Source organism: Balaenoptera physalus (genome assembly GCF_965194825.1).
Source record: "Balaenoptera physalus genome assembly, chromosome: 16".
NCBI classification, from domain to species: Eukaryota; Metazoa; Chordata; class Mammalia; order Artiodactyla; family Balaenopteridae; genus Balaenoptera; species Balaenoptera physalus.
Window position 1 is genome coordinate 7,206,956 of NC_138898.1, and position 24,813 is coordinate 7,231,768.

Here is a 24,813-nt window from a genome sequence, read left to right on the forward strand (position 1 = left end):
ATCCCACGTGCCGCGGAGCGACTGGGCCTGTAAGTCACAATTGCTGAGCCTGTGCGTCTGGAGCCTGTGTTCCGCAACGAGAGGCCGCAACAGTGAGAGGCCCGCGCACCGCGATGAAGAGTGGCCCCCGCTTGCTAGAGAAAGCCATCGCACAGAAACGAGGACGCAACACAGCCATAAATAAATAAATAAAATTAAAAAAAAAAAAAAAAAGAGGGTGAGGAAGTGGAATCGGGAACATGTTTGTCAGAAGAATGAGTTTTACCTTTGTTAAAATGATCTCTTCAAATTTGAAGAGTGAGGGAAATAGTTGCCTAAGTATATACGCCTCTAAAAGACTCACTGAAAGGTAATATTGCCAGGGGTGTCCATGTGACTGCCATAGTCTTAAGTCCACGGTGCCAGATGACAGTGTATCAGTAAGGATTCAATCAGAGAAACAGAACTGTAGATCAGATATATATGGATTTAGTACATATTTGGCCATAAGTAATTGTGGAAGCTGAGTACTTAGCTCCTCTAAGGCTGTTATCCCCATTTCTGATGCTGGAGCTGATATCTGCTGGACAGAAGTTGGGTTTGGGGAAGGAAAGCTGATGCAAAGTGGGTGGGAGTGAGAACAAGCTGGAACCTACAAGGATGCACAGAAAGCCTCCTCAGTTCTCGCTGCCTCTGACCATAATGAGTAGGGTGTCCTATGGAAGCTGGACCTTTCATTGTGGAGCTGAACACATACCTGGCCCAGGGGTCAAAGAAGCTGAAGGAAAAACCAGGGAAACTGGATCGATAGCTGACCCAGCTGGTGGCTCAGGCCAAGGAGATGAGCCAGCAGTTGAGTGGTGACAATGTGTGTCACCAGCCACAGAAGGGCTACAGCTCCACTTCACCCTCCTGATCTCCCACGAGGATCTCTCTCTGGCCCTCCCTGACCACACACCTGCACAGAAGGGGATTCCAGGAGACGTGGTTCCATCAGGCCACGTCAGCACATACAAAGCCAACAGGGGCAACTACTGCCTAATTTTTGGACTAGAAATTTTTCAAGAAGTTCAAACATCTAAATCAACTTGAGATAAGGCATACATTTCCTTCACCATGAGTCTGTTTTGTTTCCTCCAACCTCAAAAATATCTGATTTACGCTCGGATCACTCAACTGGAATAATCAAGTCCATGTAAATTATATTACCAGATGGTGTCAGTTCTCTAGGTGAAGTTACACAATAGGGGAAGAGTTTACTTATATACTCAGATTAAATGCCTTCGACCCCTCATCCCACTGATTTGGGGAAGTCCACACTTCATTTCTCACTCCCAGGATCTAGTAGCTTTGGCATGCTGACGGTCATAATAGAAAGGAAGGTGAGACTTCGTTCTCCATTGCTGCTGCTACTACCTCTGTGTGTCATTCTTCCCAGTTGGGAGGGTCAGCAGTCTTAAGATGCAGCAGTCTTAAGATTGTACAGAGGATCTCCTTCTTTCAACCGCACTTATGGTACCTGAGTAACTGGGTCAGAAGGGGAACAAGTGTAACTCACCTGTTATATGACCTGACATAAAAACTTACAGGTTGGTGTTGCGTCTGGGACACTAGCCCTAGTTCCTCTTTTCACTACAGTTATCTCCCTTTAGGGATTCGCAGGTCTCAGTCATAGCTCCAGGTCCTTCAGACATGGTTTAAAAACATGGAAACTCAATGGGAAGGAGTCTAGATCATTATCCTTCCACTCCCAGCAAGCCTCTGGGCTCCATACACAAATGTGTCTGCTTTTTCACCAAACTATAAGGTGGGAAAAAGAGAAAATTTACCCCAAGATAAATGGACAGCACTATCTCTAGAAATGGAAAAGAAGCAAGCAATTTTTATGTGCAAGCTCTCTTATTTAAATACATACATACATACTTAGAAATTAAAGTTCTACCTCACTGGGCATCACGCTTCAAATGATACCAGGTAAAGAAAAAAAGGCATCACTTGAAAAGGTTATTTTGTTAGTAATTCCAGCTGAGCGTTTTGTAGTTAAGGTTTACTGCAAGCAAGAAAGATTGAACTGGGATGAAAATTACTAAGTGCATGCAGGAATTATAAAATAGCTTTTTGTTAGCACGTATATAACACGCCCTCACCTATCATTATCGAATCTGGGCACTGCCAGAGATATCTAAATTTAACATGGCAAACAACAGATGGAGAGAAACATCACCCCTAGGCTCTCCTGGTGTGAACCGTGGTTCATTAAGGGGGAAATTAAGGGTCATAAACAAATTGGTAGCACAGTACCAGGTTGTGCTAAAGATTCGAAGGAATGAAGAGAGGGAGGGAGGGAGGGAGGAAGGGGAGGAGGGAGGGAGGAAGGGGAGAAGGAAGGGAGACAGGGAGGGAGGGAGGGGGAAAGGGACAAAGGGAAGGAGGGATGGAGGGAGGAAGGAAGGGGGGAAGGAAGGGAGGGGGGAAAGAGAGTTATTAAATCACCAGTGTACTGTCATAAGGAAAGACATAAAGGAATTTTGTAGAATTAGAATTTAGATGACATAGGGGAGGTAGATATTGGATGAAGAAAATTGAAATAATATTTCCGCTTGGAAAATTCTTACCTATTTTGGGGGCTATTCTTAGCATGTAAAGAATTAAAGTGGCCTCAGGGATAGTAAAGAAGAAAGGAAAAGCTGGTTTTTATTTCAGGGCTTTTATTTTAAAATTTGTCCAGTCAACGGACAGAAAACTGGGGGACGTGATTAGGAAAGTTACTTTATAGTCTTCCCTTGTCACTTATTTTTCCAGACAGTGTGGAGACTGCGGGGCAATCTTTTGTGCATTTAAAATTTTCCTATTTTTGATCAAATCATATTTTGTAAAATTCCTATCCAATTCTATTCTTTTTATTTTCTTTTGTTTCAGCAAAAAAATATTTGTAGCAACTTAATATGTTGAAAATTAGCTTAGAAAATGTTGCTATAACTTATTACTTATGGTACTTTTGCTGTTACTTATTATACTTGTTTAGTAGTTTATTTCACTACCTTTGGGATTATTGAAGAAAGTCTCCCTGCACTTTCAAATATAATGTGGTACTGTCTTTCTATCACCACTGGCAATTCAAGAAGAAAAACTGATTCAAGCAAACGTTAAAAGTGGCTTGAATATAGTAGAAGCATAAATAAGTGATTATGACTGTTCCTCACACATATCTGTGGAAATTTCTTTGGAACTGTAAATGAATTTAAGAGGAATCTTATATTCTCTTGTTTATTTAAATAAAACTGCTATAACTAATAAATCATCGCTCTTCAAATTAAAATTCTTCAGTAATCTTTGGGTCTTGAGACTCTGATAATCTACACCATAATGGTTATGAAATACAGTAATTTTTATTAAGTTTGAGGAAATCAATAGAGTGCCTAACAAGTGACAATGGGAGAAAAAAAATCGAATCAAAATTACGACTATAGCTAATATTTCACTGATGAGTTCAGGAACTTTAGCAAAAAACAGCAAAGTCATTGGGAGGCAGGGAGATGTTCCTCCTCCGCATCCCAATCTACCAAGTTTAGAATTAACGAATTTATTTATTTTCTTTATATTTTCCACTAGAAACTGGGTATGGTAGGGAGCATATTTGATTGTGAACATTTGTGCATCAACAAAGTGCAAAAAGTCTATTTAGTTAACAAGTTCAATAAATATTTATAAAGAATATACTTTGCACTGGACGCTATGTCAAAGAATACAAGGAAGACAGTGTGTCCACACTCACGGTGTCTGCACATTTAGTGGTGAAGACAGATACGTAGATGGTCAGTCACAGTGCTCTGGAGAGATATGGTAAGTGTAGACGGAGCAGCTGTGGGATGTCGTAGCATCACTGAGGAAGGGCACCTAACTCAGGTTAGGGATTCAAGGAAAACTTCCAGGAGGAAGAAATACCTATACTGAGACCTTAAGGAAGAAGAGGAGGTGGGTGGTTAGGAAAATGTGTTCCAGACATAAGGACTAGTCAGAGATAAAAGAAAGCAGCATACACTGGAAGAAGTGAAAGAAATTTATAGCCAGAGCTTCTGCAGTGAGAGTGAAAAGTGTTGAGGAATTAGACCAGTGAGGTACATGGTAGTCAGAACACAAAAAACCTGGGAAGTCCTGTAATGGAGTTTGGGCTTTACTGAAGTGTTTCAGCAATAATAAGAAAAAACTAAAACAACTAACATTTATATAGCACTTACATAGTATGCATTTCATGTGGTTAATTTCATAATAATCCCATAAGGTTATCATTGTTATTATCCTTATTTTACAAAAAAAATTGATGCATAGAGAGGTTAAGTAACTTTCCCAAGGTCATAAATGACAGAGCCAGGATCAAACCCACGCAGTCTGGCTCCGTTTCTTAAACCCTATAGTACTACAGCAGGAACAGGGATTGGCATATTCAGATATTCATTTTTAAATGTTTACCTCGTATTACAGCATGGAGTTCAGATTGTAGGAGTGGACAAGGAAAAAGATAGAATAGAAACCCCTTTAGAAAGCTAGTGGATTGATTTCTGAAAATAGATGCCAGAGACTGAAAAACATTAGGAGCAAAAAGGATGACTATCTGAGAAATATATAGACTGTAAAGCCAGTGGGCCCTGGAGATCGATCAGCTGCAAGAAATGAAGAGTAGTCAAATGTGGTGCTCTGGTGTTTGGTTGGCCACTGGATGGCTGGTGGTACCCTTCAATGAAAAGTGGAACACAGAATGTGGAACTGGTTCTTCCCTCCTTCCTTATTTCCTTCCCTCCCTCCTTATTTCCTTTTCATTCTTTCTTTATCACATCTATAATGTTTATTTTGCAGAGAGGTGACTGAGTTGGTTTTGGACTTCTTGAATTCTAGACGCCAGTGAAATCTCTAAATGAAGAAGAAGTACTTGGACTCAAGGATTTGGAGCACAATGAAGACATATGGGCTGGGGAGTGAGATTCAAAAACAAGCAGCACGGATATAATAATTTAGCCCATGGACGTCAATGAGGTCACCCAAGGAAAGCAGATAGAAAAAACATTGGGACTAGATTGGAATCTTGGATGTTCAACAACCCAGTGTGAAAAACTAGAGTATGATGTTGAATTCCATTATTAACAGCTTCTATTTTATCAGCAGGACTTTTCAACTCATGGAATGGAAGTTGAGTAGACAAAGTTGAGGGGGAAACATAGTAGGGTAAACTAGACCTAACAACTTTGCCTCCTGAGGGCACATTTTATTTTCCTTTCCCTATTTAAGAATAACATTCTGTGAGGAAGAATAAAAGGTTAACAGGTTAATATCCAGTAATTCTTAAACTTATGAGAAAAGAGCAAAGAAGTGAGTTTTGATGAAATACTTCATATGGCTGAATGTACACACATAAGGGATATGGGGTCAAAAATGACTTAAGTTTAAATCCCAATTTCACCTCTTAGCATCTGAGTGATTTTGTGTAGATAATATCACCTCATGGAGCCACAATTATCTGTGATAATGGCAATACTTCCACTACCAATGAAGGGATAAATGAGGTAGTGTTTGTAAAATGCTCAATAATTAAGGACTGTTTGTTGCTTTTCTTTGTTTTTCTTTTCTTTCTTTTTCTCTTTTTCAGTGTTACCAATATTGTATTAATTCTGCCTTTTCTGATACATTGAAAGAAGAATTTTTCTGTCACCATTTGGGAAAAAGAAAACAGGGGTTTACCCTCTCAGGAATGCCATACAGGGTTGTTGAGGGTTATAATTTGAACCCAGAAAACCAGTAAACTTGTAATTTCTTGACTTTATAAAGAAAAACATCATTTTTATTTCTTTAGTTGTTGAATTCAGAGGGAACAATGGCTTAATCCTCCTTTTGAAGGAGGGAGGCATGAGGGAAAGGACCACTCACTGGCTAAGATTATTCATCCAGCAAACAATACCTTCTCCATGGTTAGACTTAGGTGTTGACATTTTAATAAGAAGGGAGGGGAAAAAGCACTAAGAGACTTTTTATATAAAACATCTTCCAATGATTTGATTTCGAGTGCTTAAGTGTACTAGTCTATTTAAGGTACAAGAGAGTGAAGCAAAGGAATTTGGCATATTGTAAGAAAGTTTTTGCCACAATGATGACATTTGTTAACAGTCTCTTATTTAGGGAGTAGAAACACAGGCTCTTCTGAATTGATAAACCTAACTCTCTATTTTTCAAAGAGTCAAGAACACAGCTCTCCTTCCATACCCACAGAACTTGGAAGACAACAATCTATGTATACTCAAAATACTCCTAAATTTGATTAGCTCATTTAGTTTGGAGTTACTAACCACTTAGATATGTAAGCAGGTATTGAGAACCAGCTCTAAGGCATGAATTCAGTCTCTATACAGCCTAGTGGTTAAGGGCTTGTGCTTCCACATTTGCGAAATGAGAGGAGGGGGAAGTAATATTGCAAATTCATAGGATTATTGGTCAATGAAACACCAAGGTTATTGGTGTTGGTATGGGAATATTTTTGAGATATACCAATGTTGTAATATACATTACTTTGTCCCATTCTATGGAACAATGGTATTTTTTAATGACATTTTAAAAAATATGGTATATTCATTCAGTGGAATACTACTTAGCAATAGCAGCCATAGTAGCACAGGGAGATCAGCTCGGTGCTTTGTGACCACCTAAAGGGGTGGGATAGGGAGGGTGGGAGGAAGACGCAAGAGGGAGGGGATATGGGGATATATGTACATGTATAGCTGATTCACTTTGTTATAAAGCAGAAACTAACACACCATTGTAAAGCAATTATACTCCAATAAAGATGTTAAAAAAATACCATTCTTCTGATGATAGCTACATGGATTATTCCCAATTTGGGGATATGAGTAAAGTTGTTATGAACATTCTTGAATACTCATTATGTGAACATTTTACTCTTGGGTAAATACCTACGAGTGGAGTTGTAGGGTCCCAGAATTGGTGTATGGTTTATTTAATTTAATTTAATTTATTTTTTTAACTTTTTATTTTATATTGGAGTATAGCTGATTAACAATGTTTTGTTAGTTTCAGGTATACAACAAGGTGATTCAGTTATACATATACAAGTATCTATTCTTTTTCAAATTCTTTTGCCAGTTAGGTTGTTACAGGGTATTCAGCAGAGTTCCCTGTGCTATACGGTAGGTCCTTGTTGGTTATCCATTTTAAATATAGCAGCGTGTACATGTCAATCCCAAACTCCCAATCTATCCTTCCCCTCACCATTCCCCCCAGTAACCATAAATTCCTTCTCTAAGTCTGTGAGTCTGTTTCTGTTTTGTAAATAAGTTCATTTGTATCTTTTTTTTTTTCTTTAGATTCTGCATATAAGCTATGTCTTCCGATATTTCTCTTTCTCTGTCTGATTTACTTCACTCAGTATGACAATCTCTAGGTCCAACCATGTTGCTGCAAATGGCATTATTTCATTCTTTTTAATGGCTGAGTAATATTCCATTGTATATATGTACCACATCTTCTTTATCCATTCTTCTGGTTTACTTTATAAGGAAGTACCAACTGTTTTCAAAGTAGTTGCATAATTTTACAATCCCTCCAGTAGCCTATGAGAGTTTCAGTTGCTGTGTACCCTTGCCAACATCTAGTGGTGGTCAGATGGTTTGTTTATTTTAGCCATTCTAGTGTACATGCAGTGGTATCTCATTGTGGCTTTAATTTGCATTTCCTGATGGCTAATGACGTTGAGCATTTTTTCACGTGCATATTGGCCATTTTTCACACTTTCCTTTCTGAAATACCTGGTTGCATTTTTTATTGGTTCATTCCCCCTTTATTATTATTTTAGGGTTTCTTCATTTATTCTGGATATATTCCCCTTGTCATGGCATGCATGTTAATTTTCTTAATAATGTCTAATAAACAGAAGTCAAATGTATCAAATTTTTGCTTGTATAGTGTTTCTGTGTCCTAAGAAATCTTTGCCTAACCTAAGGTCATAAAGATATTTTCTAATGCTTTATTTTTTAAAACATTTTAGTTTTAACTCCTATGTTTAAGTCTCTGTTTATCTTGATTTAAATTTTACATTGTGAGTGCGGTAGACATTGAGGTTCATCTTTTGTCCCACATGTGTATCCAATTGTTCCAGCATCATTTGTTGAACAGACTTTTTTTCCCCATTGAAATGTTATGGTATCCTGGCCAAAAAATAAATAAATAAATAACCATATACACATATGTGTCTATTTCTGAATTCTCTATTCAGATTTATTGATTCATTTACCTATTTTTGTGCCAATGCCATGCTACTTTGATAAGTGTAGAATTATGGCAAGTCTTAAAATCAGACAGGGGAAAGTCTTTTGCTATTTAAAAAAAATTGTTTTCAATATTTTAAAATGTTGTTTCAAAATAGGTCAAGGTCTAGATCTTTTGCATTACTATATAAATTTTAGAATCTGTTCACCAAATTATCAGAAACAAATAACACTCGCTGGGATTACAAATAGGTTTGCATTGATTCTATAAATGCATTTAGCAATTAACAATATGGAGTCTTACAAAACATAAATAGAGAGTTGTATTTCTTATTTAGTTCTTCTTAATTTTTTCTCAGAAAAACTTTGTAGTTTTTAGTATGGTTTTCTTGCACATCTTTCATAAAATGTATCACTAATTATTTTATATATTTTGATTCTATTGGAATTGGTAATTTAAAATATCTTCCAACCTTTGGAAAGTATAGAGAAATATAATTTCTTTTCATACACTGACACTGGATCTTACAATCTTATTAAATTTTCTTATTAGATTTAGCAGTCTTAGAAATAATCTATATAAACAATTATGTCATCTGCAAATCAAGATGCTTTTATTTATTTCTAATTTTTATAGCTTTTATTTTAAAATTTTATTTCTTTATTTTTCCAAGTATTTATATATGTATTTATTTATTATGGCCCTGCACTGGCTAGTGCCTCCAGTACAATGTTGAATAAAAGGGTTGAGAACAGATATTTCTGCATAGTTCCCAATCTTAAGAGGATCTTTCTCAGTCTTTTATGACTAGATATTATGGTGCCTGTATGTTTTTCATAGATTTTCATCATGAAGTCTTACAGATTGAGGAAGTCTCTGATTTTGTTCAACACTTTTCGTTGTCTATTGTGACAATTATATAATTTTCCCCTTTTCCGTCAATGAGTTGAATTGAATTGATAGCTTCACATATTTTACCCAGTTTTATGGTTCTATTCATTGTGGTGGGTCATGGTGGTAAATCTGATGCATGTTACCCATTATTCTGTTATGGTGGAATTGGAAATGCTTTATTAACTCTTCCGTGCAAAATATAGTGTTTATGATTGAATTGGTGAACATTTAATAATAAAAATAGTAAAAATAGCAGAACCAACAAGTCATGTATATGGAATCCTTACTATGTGCTTATTCTCTAATGCAATACTGATAAGAGCCCCAAAAAGTCTTACCTTGTTAAGTTTCTGTGGAGCTGTGAACCCTGAGACTTCACTCAGAGAGAATAAGTATCTTGCTCAAGGAAACGTAACTTGGAAATAGAATGGCCTGAATTTGAGTTATCTTATCCCCAAAGCATACTTGTTTTAACACTATATAATACTATTGTTTACTATCTTGGTCACCAAATTTCTTTGCATCTCTCTACTGCTGAGGTCCGTAGTCAGAATTATTCAGCAAATTTCAATGGCTACCTACTATGTGTAAGACACAGTTGAGTTATGGACTTTCTTTCCGAAGATATCTTTTAACTGTTGCTGTGTCTCCTTCACTCTGGGCACGCTAATTCTCTTTGTTGACAGATTTTGTATCAAAATGCCTGCCCCAATTCTGAGTTTGACAGCACAAACTTCATTTTTCATTTCTAAGCCTTGGCTTGGATAACATGAAATATGTATGGGTATTTTACACAACTCAGCCATGGCCCTGTATAAGTAGATGCATTCTATCAAAAATACATTGTCTCACTCAGATAGATACAAAATCTATACATGACAAGCTACAGCCTCCCTTTTGCCCTAAGACTTCTCATTCATAGAATGCAAAAAAATCATGATTTAATTCAAAGGGGCCTTGAAAAGACTGTCATCTAATTGAGAATACACAGTAAAGGACATATCATCTATGAGTCACAGATCACTGGAAATCAGCAGGTAAGTGGTTCAGCTAAGTAATTCATCAAATACTCACTGAGGAACCACATTCTTCCTTTCATTAATTTAACAAATATTTACTGATTCCCTACTATGTGCAAAAAACTTGGCCCAGCATTGAGAAAAACAGTTATGAAAAGTTAAATATGGTCCCTACTACCCCCCAAATAACTCAGATCTTGCAAGTACTAGGTGCGAAACTCTCTGCTGTGATAGATTCTATCAGGGTGATGATGACAGTGGTGGTGCTGTTATAAAAATCACTAACATTTAATGTGTTTATTAGGTTCCAGACTTTAAGATAATGGCTAATCTTAGTAAAGCCTCATTCTAATTAATTAATTAGTTTAAAAAGGAAGATTATTTTTAAATGGTATGGGGATAACTAGGTAACTTTGTGAACAGGAAAAAGGAGGCAAGACAATGGTTTATATTAATGCATAAAATCAAACCCCAAAATAGAGTACATTAAGTAGTTATTAAATCATTTAAAAATTAGCTGAAAACCAAACAGGTCTTTGGAAGAATGATGATAATATGTTCCTCAGATTTGAGACTACAGAAGAAAATATGAAAGAAAAGATAACAGCGTGGCTGGTTCTTTGTCACCAGGTCTCAGCTCAAGAGTCACCTCTTCAGAGAGTTAGGACTTCAACATATCTTTGGGGGGAACACAGTTCAACCCACACCTCTCATTCACCAGTAGCCCTATTTACAGATGAGAAAACTGATAATTAGAGAAAACTGCCAAAAATTATACACCCAGAAAATAGAACAGCCTAAATTCGAATCCAGTCTATTTGACTGGAGTTTGCTCTCCCACAATGAGATTCACAACTTTTTTGGAAATCACATGAAATTGGGTAGGAAGTTGAAGGAACACATAGCCAGCTTCCAAACATCAGAAAATAGATTGTAGAGTCCCGGCAGCTCTCAACCGGGTTGCTATCACCCTCTAGGGAGCACTTGGGAAGATGTCGGTAGCTCCTTATTGTAATGGCTGAGTGTTATTCAGGGTCATGGAGAAACATAATAAACGGGTAACAGTTACTGGAACCCAATGTCTTGAAAGGGGTCTGTGGCCTAAAATTGCTTTTGCTGAGAATGGGTGCTTCTGCCATCTGAGGTTAGGGGCCAAAGATATGAAAAGCTCTGCTGATGCCTGGAACATTTCTACTTAAAGAATTGTCCCTCCCAAGACACCAGCTGCATCTCTGTTGGTAGGTGATCCTTACACCTCTCTGTTCCAATGAGATCAGCATCTTTGATGCCTTCCACCTGTACTTAACTTTTCCCTTTGTGCCTTTATTCACAGTATTTGCCTTGTCTCCTCCTTGGAATGCCCCTTCCCATTCACCTTTTATCTGAATCTTATTTACCCTTGATAACTCAAGTCCCATCTTCTTCAGTGGGCTAATTCCTTGATACCTCTCCTCCACGAAATTCTAAAGCATGGTTCATAGCACACAACTTAATATCTCATTATATACTGTTTCATTTTGTTTTGGCAATGTCCTGTGTATAGGTCTTATTTTCCCATTTAGATTTTAAACTTGCAAGCACTGGAATTCTGAACTTTTTCCTAGATCTCCATGGTACCCAGGACAATACTGGGCACACAGACAATGATTTTTAGAAACAGGCGTTATGTAGAGCAGCTTTCTCAGAGAACTGTTCATTCCTCTCAGGTCAGAAATCTAGTGTGTTTAGAGCTCCTTGTTTTGCAGATTTTAGAATTATGAAAGGACTTTCTCTGGTGTGCTTGGCTTACTCTGCTCTTTGTTATGTGTTCTGTAAACTAACAACCAAACTTTGCATAATAAAAATATTGCACATAATAAAGTATAATTAAATATAAGAAAATAGAAATAGTCTGCAATCCTGCCACCTAGTACAACCACAATTTTTTTTTTTAGCAAAAATGTTTACTCTCTCCTTAATGTATGTGTATTTACAAGTACTAAATCTGAGACAGTAAAACAGAAAATAGCCGTGCATTCACACAACCTGCGAGCCGAGCACCATCGGCCACACCGGCCACGGGAGAGGCGGCGGCAGAGGGGCCGCTGAGGCTGCCGAGCGACCGCTTTTCTTTTGGGTGGCGGCTCTGCAGCGTTACAGGACACCTAATCGTGGGCTTCGTCTCTCTCTATTTATTCTAGCTTGAGTAGCACCAAGGGCGTGAGCCCTCATTTCCAGCACTGGCGGGAGAGCCAGGTGGGGCTCCCCAGCAACGGCAAGGCGGCGAGGGCAGGACGGGGCACCTCTCCCGTGGGCCTGGGGTCCGGGTCAGGCAGCGCGTGCAAGCTCGAGGTACGCGGAGACGCCAGGCTCCCGACGGAGGCCGAGCCGTCCTGGCGCTCCTGAGACGCGTGGGCGAGGGCGGAGGGGGCCCGGGTGGGCAGGCATCCTGGCACACCGCCCCACACCGCGGCCCAGACCCCCGACCCCCCAGAGGGGCCTTGGGGGCCGCCCACCTGCGCGGAGCAGCGCTCCCACGCCACACTCCGGCCACCCTCAGGCCAGAGCCGGAGCTTGGGGTCCGAGTGCCCGGCAGGAGGACGGGGAGGTGACGGCGGGTGCCTGGGCCCAGTGCCGAAGGCGCAGTGGAGCCAGCAGGACCGTGGAGACGAGCGAGGAGGAGGACTTGGCCTGACTCCAGCTCCGGGAGAGGAAAGGGCGGCCGTGCTGCGGGGTGGACGGCAGGCGTAGGTCAGCGATCGGCTCGTGTGTAAACAGCCGGCGCTGATGCTTGCACCCGACCCGCGCACGCGCTCCACGAGGCCTCGCGCCCGCAGGGCCGGCTCCCCTCCTGCGTCACCACCGCCCAGCCCGCCGCCCGCGGGGCAAGCACGGGGCTGGGGAGGCCCGAGGAAGGCGGGCCGGGACTGGATTCTGAAGACGGCGGCGCAGCGGCCGAGGAGCCCCCTGGCCCGAGCGGGGCTGGAAGAACTGGGGCTCCGATCAGAAGCAGCTTCAGGGAAGACTCGGGGGGAGCGAGACCCGCACCCGGACGGAACCCGGCCCCGGCCAGCGCCCGCCCGGCCTGAGCTCCCGCTGGACACCCACGGCGCGGGGGGCCCGAGCCCCGCTCAGTGCCCACGGGTCCCAGGGACCCCTGCACCCCGGTTCCAGGAGCTTCCTGAGTCAGGAGGTGGCGGGTTTCACCCCTCCTCCCCGGGGGAACGGCTCCTCGGCTGATGGTGGTGTCCGGTCTGGCTCACGCTGCTTGATGGGGGGCCCAAGACGGGCGGCCGGGGGCGCGGGGCCGGCCACAGCTAGCTGCCCCTGAAAGTCCGCGGGGATCCGTAGTACCGTCGAAAAAGTGAATTGAAAAGGGGACAGGCCACTGCCTTCACAAGTGACTGATTAATTAAAAAACATGAAAAAAAGGCCTAACAACCTCTAGTATTCAGCACTTGCAGTTTTAAAAAGATCAAGTCAGACTAAACGCTAGCACAGTCATGCAGGAATCCACGGCCCGCGTCCGGGAAGCTCTCGGCCCGAGAAGTCCTCTCCTTCTCACGTCAAAACCAAAACAGGATGACGAGCAGGTCGAGGGCGGAGGCCTCGGGGGTGCTCCAGCGGGGAAGCTGTGGCCACTTTCTCCACGACCATTTGGTATTGCTTTCCCGCTCCCTTAATTCTCTTACTCTAAAGTGTAAAATTTCTCCTCCTCCAGTTAACTATACAGGACCCCAGTGGGGCTGGAGACAGGCTAGAGCCATATATATATATATGTACAGACTGTTAATTAAAAACGTGTTCTCTTGCCCGCTGAGAGCAAGGTGGGCAGACCGGCTCTGCAGGCCCCCTGGTCACTGCGTCCTGCTCCCGGCCGGGCCAGTGGGAGCACAGCAGGACCCCCTTGCTCCCCTAAAAGATGAGCAACAGCCCTCAGATGTCCCCCCGCTCCGAGGGGCCAGCACGCCGCAGAGGGGCCAGACTGACGCCGCTGGCAGGTGGGTCGGGGCCGGGGAGGGGGGAGCAGGGCGCTCGGGGCTGCTCCCGGGACCTCCACAGCCGAGACCTCAGCCCGGGACTGGGGCGGGCGCGGTGGGGGGAATGAATAAGGGGAACGTGCACGTGTGACCCGGAGCCCCAGGCCCCAGCGGCTCCCAGAGGTACAGCCCTGAGAACGGAACGGGATCTGAGTCCTTCTGGAAGTCACTTGGGCCCTGCGTGGAGCCGTCCTGCAGCCCCTCCATAGGACGGAGAAGGGGGCCTCTCTCTGGGCGAGGTCGACGTGGCGCTCTGGCCTCGGCCGCGGAGAGCACGCGGTGAATCGGAGGATGGCGGCGGCGGTGCAGTGGTGAGTGGGGGGTTGCCGGCACGTGGCAGGTGGGTGGTGACGCCCTCACTGACTTCAGCTCACCGTGGCTGGGCCCTGGGCATTCAGCCTCCCCGCCCGGCCGCCAGCCATGCCCCAGCCCTCAGACTCTGCCTAGGGAGCCGGGCACAGCTGGCCCCCTACCAGCCCCCGGGCCTGGCTCTCCCGGCCTCGGCAGCCCAACCTCTCCCTACAGGAGGGCTCCTGCCTCACCCCCGGGGCCTCAGCAGTCACCTATTGTCCTGAGAAGGCCCCCGGTCACACCTGGCGAGCCCCATGGCGAGCAGCTCTGGGCGTGGAGGGCGCTGCAGGCACCGTCTCACCCACACCAATTAAGAACCAGGACCCCCGCAGGCGGGAAGGGGACAGGGGCGGTGGGGGGGACCAGGACTGCACACCTGGTCCCCAGCGCAGGGCACCTGGCGTGGTTGGGGCGAGGCTGCCTCCGTGGACCTCCCAGCTCTGGCTGCCACACAGGGGCCGCCCCCGAGGGCCCTCTCACTCTCCTGCTGGCCAGGCAGCCGTGGCCGATGGCTCAGCTGCTCAGGGCCACGGTGTCCACCACCTGCCCCAGCTTGCCCCGGAGCCGCTGCCGCCATGCCTGCTCGTCCTTCTCCAGGGCCGTCAGGATCTCGTCCTTGCACTTGCTGATGTAGGAGTAATCTCGTGCAGGACACTCATGCTGTTGAACTGGCTCAGGTGCATCCGCTACTGCTCAGCCAGGTACGCACTCATGTCCTGGTCGCTGATGGCGGGCATCTTGGCGATGCCCGCGTAGTACCTCTCCACCCAGCTCTTGTAGTTGGGGATGTCCTTGGAGTAGAGCAGCTTGTTGGAAGGTGAGTCCTTGCCCAGCTTGTGCCCGGACCTGGAGCAGGAGTCCATGAAAGTCTGGGTCACCACCCACAGGCAAGCGTCAGTGGTGCTGCTCCCGTGGATGTCGAACACGAACTGCGGGTTCTTGATCACGTTCACCCAGAAGCTCAGGGGCAGGCAGTCGCTCTTCCAGGTGTGGCGCACGTCCGCGTCGTGGATCTGGTGGTGGTCAGCCCGGTCGTCCAGGGAGTCGAACATGTACTTGATGGCCAGCGGCAGGGCCGAGTCCCTGTGTACTGAAGATGCTCTTGAAGAGGTCATCCACGAACTTCTGCAGCGTGCCCTTGGTGGCCAGCGGCCGCGTCATGTAGATCTCGCAAACCATCTCGCTGCCGCGGTCGCCCTCGCGCTGGTCCAGGTGGCCGCGGTTCTTGACCAGGTGCCACAGCTTGGTGCGCTCTCCAGGTCGGGCGTGATCATGGGCGTGTGTGAGCGCCAGCTGTCAGGGCAGCTGGCTGTGCGCGGCATGCTCTCCTATCTGCTGGGGGACTTGGTGAAGGTGGAGGAGTCGGAGATATTGTAGGCGGACGTCTGCTTGGGCAACCACAATTTTTGCATATACTTCAAGATGTATATTTTTTCATACCACAGAATAGGAATAAATTAGACATACTTTTTATGATTGGCACCTAGAGTCTGTCATACAGACTGAAGTAAGTCAGAAAGAGAAAAACATATACCGTAAGCTAACGCATATACATGGAATCTAAAAAAAAAAAAAAAAAAAAAACGGTGCTGATGAACCTAATGGCAGGGCAGGAATAAAGACGTAGACATAGAGAATGGACTTGAGGACATGGGGGGTGGGGCGAGGGGGAAGCTGGGGCGAAGTGAGAGTAGCAGTGAGAGTAGCAGTGACATATATATACTACCGAATATAAAATAGTTAGCTATTGGGAAGCAGCAGCATAGCACAGGGAGATCAGCTCCGCGCTTTGTGATTACCTAGAGGGGTGGCATAGGGAGGGTGGGAGGGAGATGCGAGAGGGAGGGGATATGGGGATATATGCATGCATATGGCTGATTCACTTTGTTGTACAACAGAAACTAACACAGTATTGTGAAGCAATTATACTCCAATAAAGATCTATAAAAAAAAAAAATTGGCTTTTTTTACTTAGTATTTCATGAGCACCTAACCATTTTAATGAACATTTTAAGCTCCTCCTTTTTAAACAGCTGGATAATATTCTGTTTTATAAATGGAGCATCATTTGTGTTGGACATTTCAATCATTCATTAGTTTCACAAATATTTACCCATTACTTGCTATATGGCAGGCACTGTTATAAGTTCCCGGGATATGGTCTGCACAAAACAGACAAACTCCCTGCCCACAAGATGCTTACGTTCTAAATAAAGGCACAAAGAGGAAGTATTTCCAGTCCATGTTTCTTATCAAGACTGCTTCAATGATTCTCAAACTGGAGTGATTTGCTTTCCAGGGCAATCTGTTCTCAGTGGACATTAGGCAATGTCTGGAGAGATTTCCAGTTGTCACAGTTTGCTAGAAGTAGGACGGGGGGGGGGGGTAGTTCTACAAGTATCTAGCGGGTAGAAACCAGGGTTGCTGCTGGACATACTCTAATACACAGGAGAGTACCCTTCCCCCGAGACAATAAATTATCTGGTCCAAACGTCATTAGTGCCAAGGTTGAAAAGCATGACTCAACTTTGAGATAATAAACTCCTAGTCAAACAAGTACACTTACATAATTTAGTCTCACTGTGTAGAAGCCTTAATATGTTTAGTCACTATGTTAAGAACTCTGTTTCCCATTACTACCTTTGTCAACCTTTCAAAGTCCAGAGGCTGCCAGTTAGAACCTACTCTTTAATTGAAAACAAGAATATTAAATTACAGAATTGCAGGCACCGAAGAATAAATGAGGGAAGGTGAGTGGGCAGAGGGATTTAAGAGAACTCCAGTGCTCTTAGTATCACTATCTGACTTATATTGAGTACCCTGGGTTGTGATCCTGACAGCGGCGATGTGGTTTGAGGATTAAGGTGGGCTATGTAAAGTTTCATTACAGGAAAACTAACCCAAGTCCTCTTTCTTCCATTGCTATGACTTTCTGAAAATTTCCTTCAGAAAAAGAGCTAGTATTGACCTGAATGTAAAAATCAATGCTTTAGGGCTTCCCTGGTGGCGCAGTGGTTGAGAATCTGCCTGCCGATGCAGGGGACACGGGCTCGAGCCCTGGTCTGGGAAGATCCCACATGCTGCAGAGCAACTAAGCCCCATGCGCCACAACTACTGAGCCTGTGCTCTAGAGCCCGCGAGCCACAACTACTGAGCCTGTGCGTCTGCAGCCTGTGCTCCGCAACAAGAGAGGCCGCGATAGTGAGAGGCCTGTGCACCGCGATGAAGAGTGGCCCCCGCTTGCCGCAACTGGAGAAAGCCCTCGCACAGAAAAACGAAGACCCAACATGAGTTTCTGTTCATGAGTTTCAGAAAAATCTATTTTAGGTTTGCCACAGTACTGGTTTAAAAAGCAAGATTTTTGTATAATCTAAGTATAATGCTCATAATATAAGAAAGACTTGACTTTATGTTAGTATTTTTAATCTCTATCTTTTTCCTAACCAGATTCTCAAACAAACATTTGACTGACTGACAGGTAGTAGGTGTTACCTTCTAATTTGAAAATAAGTTTTAATTTAACTTTTACATTGTTGAAGAAAAGTATTACTATTCACTCAATAATTAGACTTAATTGGTCTGAGGATTTAAATGCTACTTTGACACCAAATATTTAAAACTGTGTATATTTCACAACTCTAAAGGGACTCCTGACACCACAGCTACCAGACATATTTTATCAGCTTGTGGTATACTTTTGCAAGCAAGCAACTTTAAAAGCCCAATTGCTGACACTTAAAAATAAAAATCAAAACCAAAGATAAATATTATGTTTTCTATTCTGATTTCTGGACTACATATGATATTGATTTTTTTTCATGTTAGAGATTGACTATTTATATTGCTTTCTTATTTGTCTTCTAATCAGCATCATCATTAAATAGCTACCAATTAATATGACACCAAAAGCGCAAGTAGCAAAAGCAGTATTAGACAAATGGGACTACATCAAACTAAAAAGCTTCTGTAAAGCAAACAAAACAACCAACAGAGCAAAGAGGCAACCTACAGAATGACAGAAAATATTTGCAAAACATATATCTGATAAAGGACTCATATCCAAATTATGTAAGAAATTCCTACAACTCAATAGCAAAAATAAAATAGTCATTAAAAAATGGGCAAAGGACTTGTATAGACATTTCTTCAAAGAAGAAATACAAATGACCAACAGGTATAAGAAAAGGTGATCAACATCACTAATCATCAGAGAAATACAAATAAAACCACAACGAGATATCACCTCACACCTGTTAGAATGTCTATTTTTAAAGCAAAACAAACAAAACACATATTGGTGAGGATGCGGAGAAATTGAAACTCTTATACATTGTTGGTAGGAATGTAAAATGGTGCAGCCACTATGGAAAACAGTATGGAGACTCCTCAAAAAATTAAAAAATAGAATTACCCTATGATCCTGCAATCCTGCTTCTGGCTATATATCCAAAAGAACTGAAATAAGGATCTGTAAGAAATACATGCACTCCCTTGTTCATTGCAGCATTATTCACAATAGCCAAGATATGGAAACAACCTAAATGTCCGCTGATGATGAATGGAGAAAGAAAGTGTGAGATATATATATATATATATGTATATGTGTATATATATATATATATATATATATATATAAAATGTAATATTACTCAGCCTTAGAAAAAGAAGGAAATCCTGCCATATATGACAACACGGATGAACCTGGAGGACATTATGCTAAGTGACGTAAGCTGGACACAAGGGACAAATATTGTATGATTCTGCTTATATGAAGTCTTTAAAATAGTCCAACTTATAGAAATAGAGAGTAGAATGGTGGTTACCAGGACTGAGGGAAGGGGGGTTGGGGAGTTGCTTCTCAAAGGGTATCGAATTGCAGTTATGCAAGAGGAATAAGTTCTAGAGATCTGCCATAGAATATTGTGCCTGTAGTAAACAATACTGCATTGCGTACTTAAGGATGTGTTAAGAGGGATGATCTCCTGTTAAGTGTTCTTGCCACAGTAAAAACATTAAAAAGAATCTACGAATCATATCTACCATTTATTAAACATCTCTCTTATTTCAAACATTCTGTTAGACTCGTTACATACATTAAAAATGTCTCACAATGATGTTTTATGAAATAAATTATCATTTCTATTTTAAAAATGAGGAAGTGAATTCTAAGAAAGTGTGATAAATGTTGCTTTTGTCTGACTAATACAGTTTTGCCCACTCCACCCCAATTCTCATGCCATCTCCCCAAAGATGAGAACATGGCCTATGTTGGGATCACTGTAACATCTACAGGGAGTGATTTTGTAATGAACACATGACCAAACCTGGACCAATTAAATAAATTCTTGTATATTTTTCTGGTTGAAACTAGTGAAGAAGACTTTTCTTCTATTAGGTCATAAAACTAGATTTAAGGGAATCTGATATGGACACCAGGCATATTTCCTGCTATGCAGACAAACATAAAATCAAGTTTTGACAGGAGAAATGAGAGAGGAATAACAAAGAATTCTTAATAACTTGAGTGTTTGGATCTAGTCAAGTTTCTCAATTTTGGCACCGCTGGCATTTTGGGCTCAATACTTCCTCCTGGTGGTGGTGAGGGTGCTGACCTCTACTGGCACTAGATGCCAGTAGCACCCACTTTCTTGCAGTTGTGACAACAAAAATGTCTTCAGACATTGTCAGATTTCTCCTGGGGGACAGTAGGTGGAGGGACAAAATCACCCTCTACTGAGAACTACTAAGTTATAACCAAGATTGCCATCCACCATTATATTTGCCAATGTGAAATCTTCCCCATTTGCTAAATCTGAATTTGTTTTTTGCAAATTATATCCAAAGGAATCTTGAGAGAGGAAATGTTAGAGCACTGTGCTAAGGGTGATGGGTGTATGCCGTAAGGAAAACAGAAGAATTCACATCAATGTATGTATGAGAGGGGGCAAAAGAGAGACCAGGATGCAAAGAGCTTTAACAGTGAATTTTCCAGATTGTTGACCCAGGAAACAGATTTACCCAGGTGTGTTTCCAAAAAAAGGTATTCTGAGTTCAGCTATGTTTGGGAAATGTTTGGTTAAGCAAAGCTGCTTTTTTTTTTTAGACTAGGATGTTCAGACTTTAGTATGATAGTGTGATTTAATATTCACCAATTTCTCAAATTTCTTTGACCAAGTTTTCTAACAGCTCCAGTTAACATCTTTCATGGCTTACATTCTGCAGAATTCAATGTGATAAATGTAATGGCTACCGACACAAAAGGCAGGCCAAAGCAGGGTAGACAGAACAACGTGAGGGGTAAAGAGTGAAGGGTCCCCTGCCTGTGGAGATGTAGACAGAAACATGATGACGTTGCAGCTTATAGGCCCCTTGGTTGAGGAGGTTTATCCGCATTTAGAGAGAAGTGGAGAACCACGATGCACCCTCTAGTCTATAACAGAGAGTTTGGACATCTCCCCCCCCCACAGGCAACCAAAGAGAGCTAATGAGAAGAATAACCTGACCCATGACGACTGTGGGAAATCTCTCTGCCATGTGGAGAGTAAATTACAGCAGGGTGAGACAGCAGGTAAGGGAACCTGTTAGGATCGCAACAGAAGTGGTAAGGGTTTCGACTAAATCAGTAGAAATAAAAATGGATGAAATAGAGTGATTTGAGAAATGCTGATGCAAAAGATTGTACATTGGTATTCTTCCACTTTTCGTTGCCATTTTTGACCACTTTGGTAGGCCATTTTAATTTCAAAGACTGCATAGTTTTTTTCACACCAGTGAGCCAAATCCTATGGGAAGGTAATGAATGTAAGTGTGGCTGGCTTAGAATCTGGCCTCACTAGAAGAAAAAACCTCCTTAAGAAATGTTTCTAGGGAGAGCGGCTGATCACAGCCCCGAGGTGAGGCAGAGCTCTGAGCAGGTGCTACATTATGGCTGACATGCAAAATCTGGTAGAAAGATTGGAGAGAGCGGTGGGCCGCCTGAAGGCAGGCACGCACTGTGGGTTGCTGCAAAAGCAGGAACGACTCCATAGGTGCAAGTGTTTGACTCACTGTTGGCCGGCGCTGTGGCAGAGTACCTCAAGATCAGTAAAGAGATTGGGAGAGATGTGCAGAAGTATGCGGAGATGGTCCACACAGGTCTGAAGTTGGAGTGAGCGCTCTTGGTTACAGCCTCTCAAGGCCAGCAGCCAGCAGGCAATAAGCTTTCTGATTTGTTGGCACCATCTCCGAGGAGATCCAAGAAGTGATAACCTTTCGGGAGAAGAACCGAGGCAGCAAGTTGTTCAATCACCTGCCAGCTGTCAGCGAAAGTATCCAGGCCCTGGGTTGGGTGGCTATGGCTCCCAAGTCTGGTCCCTAAGTGAAGGAAATGAATGATGCTGCCGTGTTTTATACAAACTGACTCCTCAAGGAGTACAAAGATGTGGGCTGGGTCAAAGCTTACTTGAGTATATGGACAGAGCTGCAGGCTTACATTAAGGAGTTCCATACCACTGGACTGGCCTGGAGCAAAACCGGGCCGTGGCAAAAGGACTGAGTGGATTGCCGTCTGGACCCTCTGCTGGATCGGGTCCTCCCCCCGCCCAGGCCCACCTCCCCCCGAGTCCCCACCAGTTCAGGCTCAGATGACTCTGCTTCCCGCTCAGCACTGTTTGCACAGATTAATCAGGGGGAGAGCACCACACATGCCCTGAAACATGGATCTGATGACATGAAGACTCACAAGAACCCTGCCTTGAACGCTCAGAGTGCTCCAGTACGAAGTGGCCCCAAACCATTCTCTGCATCTAAACCAGGAGTCAGCGCATCCCCCAACCCAGTCACAAAGAAGGAGCCAGCTCTCCTTGAACAGAAGGGCAAGAAGTGGAGAGTGGAAAATCAGGAGAATGTTTCCAACCTGGTGATAGATGACACAGAGCTGAAACAGGTGGCTTACATATTCAAGTGTGTCAACTCAACATTGCAAATCAAGGGAAAATTAACTCTGCTACAGTAGATAACTGTAAGAAACTCGGTCTGGTGTTCGATGACGTGGTGGGCATTGTGATAATTGAGATAATCAATTGTAGGGATGTCAAAGTTCAGGTAATGGGTAAAGTGCCAACCATTTCCATCAACAAAACAGATGGCTGCCACGTTTACCTGAGCAAGAATTCCCTGGATTGTGAGACAGTCAGTGCCAGATCTTCTGAGATGAATGTCCTCATTCCTATAGAAGACGGTGACTTCAGTGAGTTCTCAGTCCCTGGGCAGTTCAAGACCGTATGGAATGGGCGGAAGTTGGTCACCACAGTGACAGAAATTGCTGGATAAGCAATGTGCCACTGGGTTCTCTGCCCTCTCCCTCACACCGTGGGATAAATCTGTATCAAGATGGTTCTTTTCTAGATTTCCTCTACCTTTCTGCTCTTAAACTGCTTCTCTGCTTTGAGAAGCACAGCTACCTGCCTTCACTGACATATACCTCAGGCTGAGATTTGGGGTGGGACAGCAGGTCTTCGATCTTCTGCAGGAAGGTGCAGCTTTTCCGTATCAGCTCAACCATACAGCCAGTCCATTCTTAAGGAACTGCACATCAGGACAGGTGTGTTTTAGCTTTCAGCCTTTGGGGTTATTTGACCAACAAATAGTCTTTGGGGAGGAATAAAGCAGTCCCCAGGAATTAACAGATCAGAATGTTCACACAAGTTAATCTTTTTCTAACAATGAGCGTGAAGGTAGCAGAACCTGGTGTGATCCTAGTTGGTTCTTCTAACTTAAACTAATTTTCACTATTGACAAGTGAGGCAAGGGTTGCACAGGACCAAAGGCTGAAGCTTGGCCATCTAGCATTCCAAGCAAAATGATTTCCTATAAGCATTCCTTTTCTTCTGCATTCTATCCTGCATCTGCCCGAACCTGAGATAGTAGGTTGTCCTGTGTTAGCTGCTGGGGTGGTGCCCTGCACCCAGGCCAGCTAAAGGAGTCTTGGACCCTTCCTCTCTCTGGGGCCCCTGCCCACCACCTTCTTACAGAGATGACTTAAAAAGAGAGAGAGAAAAAAAAGGAAAACCACACCATTCCCAGGAATCTGGCTTCCCTTTCTCCTTCCACGCTAGGTGCCCATCGTCCATCTTCATTGCTTCCTTTGCCCTGTCATGCTCAACAGCTTTTGGCTTCTGTCTGGGCACCTGAACAGAGGATTAAAATCTCCATTGCAGGCTGGTTTTAGGTCTTGTGTAAAAATCTTGCACAGAATTGCTATTGTAAATTTGTTTTTCCTCTAGGACAAACACTTTACCAAAATATGCAACTTTTTTTGGTGGGAAGAGAGATTGTCCTGTGATTTCTACCTATTTCCTGAGGCCTGTGGAAATGAGCCTTTATATACTTAAAGTTATACAGAAAATAGAATAAAATTAAAACCTAAAAAAAAAAAAAAAAAAAGAAATGTTTCTAGAAGCCAATTCTACTAGCTCCGTAATAGACTCCATTTTACCCATTAAAATATAAAAATACTAGTACATCCTATCCTGATATTCCGATATAGAGGCACCATGTCTGTGTTGAGCCCCTGTGTGTAGTTTTCTTAGTGACTTTGCAAGCGGAAAGCATCAAGCTGTTCCCTCGCTCTCTCCATGTGTTAAAACCATCAGGGTTGTAATGGGCATCTTTGGATCAGATACCTTCTGGCTCTTGCCATCTTTGTTGCCTGCATGCTGAAAGATAAGGATTTGGCCAACCAGCCAGGGCTTGCACAGGGGAGCTCACAGGGTCTCGCTCACGCCTGGCAGCATCTGAACACTCGGTGTCATTATGCAAGTTATCATCAATCAGCAGGCAGCTGCTTTTAGGGCTTCCAGGCAGCAAGGCAAACATTTGCGCTTGTGGTTTCCTCCCCGAGCGTGCTGGACCCAGGGCCCATCAGACAAGAGAACTGCACACACAATCACTGCCCACTGCTCAGGACCACTTGAACAGCTGTTCCAGGCCGGTGTCGGGACGCTCACCTGGCAGCCCTGTTGGAGTGCAGAGGAAGATGTGCAGATTAGAGCCTGTTTGCTCAACACAAAGGGCTTTCTGTGAAAGAACCGCAGGGAGGCCGGGGAGGGAGAAGCGAAGCTGAGGATAAATGTAACAAGACATTTCTTCATAAAACAGACCAGATGATGCAGACACAGGGGTGTACAAGACCAGCCGAAAACAAAATGCAAAAAAAAAACAACCCACAAATAGAAACCATTTGGATCCTGATGGAATGACAGTGAGGCTGGCCAGCTGTGTTCAAGGAATAAGAGGAAACAACA

General features: G+C 43.3%; 1 long non-coding RNA gene and 1 pseudogene across 2 annotated transcripts in view; one reads left to right on the plus strand and one right to left on the minus strand.

Annotated features, from left to right (window-relative positions):
- The window catches only part of LOC309644461, a 144,503-nt gene that overhangs the window by 53,775 nt on the left and 65,915 nt on the right, over positions 1 to 24,813 (minus strand). The gene's annotated exons all lie outside the window — the stretch shown is intronic.
- Positions 20,636 to 23,557, plus strand: LOC309644432 (adenylyl cyclase-associated protein 1 pseudogene; annotated as a pseudogene). The gene has a single exon. The product of its transcript is annotated as an adenylyl cyclase-associated protein 1 pseudogene (transcript).